Source organism: Anarhichas minor, unplaced genomic scaffold, assembly GCF_050575085.1.
Source record: "Anarhichas minor isolate MPS153535 unplaced genomic scaffold, ASM5057508v1 ptg000084l, whole genome shotgun sequence".
Classification (NCBI taxonomy): Eukaryota; Metazoa; Chordata; class Actinopteri; order Perciformes; family Anarhichadidae; genus Anarhichas; species Anarhichas minor.
Window position 1 is genome coordinate 426,764 of NW_027466530.1, and position 3,237 is coordinate 430,000.

Consider the following 3,237-nt stretch of genomic DNA (forward strand, 5'->3'; position numbering starts at 1 on the left):
AAGAAAACTTTTATGATTATGTTCATACAGCGACACAAACTGATGTTCACGAGCCTTTAATAAACTCTGATGAGTCATGAGAACTGGTTTCCTGCAGCGAAGTGAGGACATGTCTCTTTAGTTCAGATTGTCTATCAAACTAAAGCTCGTTCAGCTGTTTGTATATGTGATGCACATGTTTCTATTGATGACGTAACTTTATATAAAGAGGAAGGGCAGTATTATTAATATAATCACATCTACTGTATTTGTTCATCGTGATTGAATCTGTTTATATTTATACTGAAGGATGTTTAAATATCATAAGTCATGTTTACTGTTTGAATCAGAACTCTTGAGGAAAACTTCTCATCTTCAGATGTCAAATAAAGAGAGTTGGTCTGAAAACATGTGAGTGAAACTGATTTATTTATGTACTCACATCCTAAAAGTACTAAAACACACTGTACAAATACGCTATTACAGTAAAAGTACTAATAGCACACAGTTAAAATACTGTTACACTAAAGGTACTAATACCACAACTGTAAAAGTACTAATACCACACAATAACTTTAACAATATTACTAATACATAAACGCTATTAACATTATTAGTAAAACATTATCATTACTAATACATAAACATTAAACATATTAGTAATACATTAACATTATTAACACTAATACTTATACAGTGGTGTATAAAGTACTCAAAAGCCATACTTGAGTAAAAGTAAAGATACCTTACTGGAAAATGACTCCAGTAAAAGTAAAAGTCACCTATTAGAATACTACTTGAGTAAAAGTCTTAAAGTATGTGATATTAAATGTACTTAAGAATTGAAAGTAAAAGTACAAGTAAATGCTGTTAATAAAAAAGCAAAGGGTCAGAATTATGAGAATTATGAAGTTTATTCTTTTAAGTGCTGTGGCACCATGACCAAGGACATGGAGCTGTGTTGAACATAATTGGTTTGGCTGTGATCCATCCAGGAGCAACAATGTTCAACATAATATATTGTACATAAGTATACTTTTGCATCTACTATGAACTTATCATCATAATTCTCCGAAAAGCAATATGACACTATGAAGGAGTTGTAACAGTGTGTTTATAAGTATGCTCATTCCGACTAGAGGATGTAGAGGGCAAATGCATAATATTGTGTTCAGCAAAACATATCCACTTGATGCATCAGGTCAGTGTTGTGAGAAAGGACGCCTGCCTTGTAAACTCCTATGGGCCTGATTTGAACACAATAGGCAAAGGTTTTGCTCAAGCTGAATCTGCAATTGGGCGACTGCTACCATCATAACTCCATCTGATCATCCACAACATGACTCAAATATCAAAACATGATCAATACTAAAGCAGCACCGAAAGTAACAACACAGTCATTACTTGAACCTGAAAAATGTCCTGTTCATCTTCAAAAGAATTTGGTTTTCAAAATTGCGAGAATTCAGTCTCGCTCTTCTTGGGCTGAAGACTAGTCCTGCGATGCTAAACAGCCTTTCACAGGCCGCTGAGGCAGGTAGAGGTGTGTTCAGCTTCACACACAGCTTGCGCACAGCTGGGAAGGATTCCCCTAATGCTAACCCTAATGCTAACCTTTTGCTAACCCTAATGCTAACCTTTTGCTAACCCTAATGCTAACCCTAATGCTAACCCTAATGCTGCGCTCTCGCAGCTCCTGTCAATCCTATGGTGTGGTGGCTAACGTTAAGTTAGCTAACGGTAGCCAACTAGTGCTGCAATGATTATAGCTAAGATGACTCAAATCAACACAATCTCACAACTGTCAACACTTCCTCAGCTCACTAACTCGCTAGCGATCCACGGGTGTTGGTCTTCGTCACCACCGTAGTTTGTTGCGGGAGTAGCAGGTGCTTCCATTTCTGCTTCCGTCATGAAATCAGTCATCGTAGAGTGTAATTCTACTCATGTAGTCGCTCGCTAGCTATAGCATATAGCATCCTGGGCATCACTGGGAATCAAAACACCGCGGCTTTGAGAGCACTTGTTTGCAATTGTGAATTAACGTGATTAACCAATGATTTAACTTGCAAGCTAGCACCACTGATTCGCCAAACCTGCTTGTTGCAGTCTCTGTTCCACCACAGTCCCCGACGTTGGTCTCATGATTAATTTTTTTTCTCAAGATAGATTTGATTTTGTAGCGAGTAACGAAGGTTTCAGGGGAAATGTATCGGAGTAAAAGTATCAGTTTTCTTTGCAAAATGTAGTGAAGTAAAAGTAAAAGTCAACAGAAATATAAATAGTAAAGTAAAGTACAGATATCCAAAAAAACAACTTAAGTACAGTAACGAAGTATTTCTAACGTTCGTTACTGTACACCACTGCTTATACATTAACATTATTAACATTAATACTTATACATTAACATTATTAACATTAATACGTATACATTAACATTATTAACATTAATACTTATACATTAACATTATTAACACTAATACTTATACATTAACATTATTAACATTAATACGTATACATTAACATTATTAACATTAATACTTATACATTAACATTATTAACACTAATACTTATACATTAACATTATTAACACTAATACTTAGACATTAACATTATTAACACTAATACTTATACATTAACATTATTAACATTAATACTTATACATTAACATTATTAACATTAATACTTATACATTAACATTATTAACACTAATACTTATACATTAACATTATTAACACTAATACTTATACATTAACATTATTAACATTAATACTTATACATTAACATTATTAACATTAATACTTATACATTAACATTATTAACACTAATACTTATACATTAACATTATTAACACTAATACTTATACATTAACATTATTAACATTAATACTTATACATTAACATTATTAACACTAATACTTATACATTAACATTATTAACATTAATACTTATACATTAACATTATTAACATTAATACGTATACATTAACATTATTAACATTAATACTTATACATTAACATTATTAACATAACCACACTACAGCTTTATTTGAGCTTCATGAGTCACAAGTTATTTTAACTGATCAGATATTTTCTAAGTCATCACCTATAACTTGTAATAAAGTACACAAGTATGTGCTGCAGTATTACCCTCACTGTGATGTGTAACTGTTGAACTCCTGTAGAGCTCTGAGCATCAGGTGTTTGATTCAGAGAACAGCAGCTTCTCTCTGGTGTCTGAGCTGCAGGTTCAAAGCTGC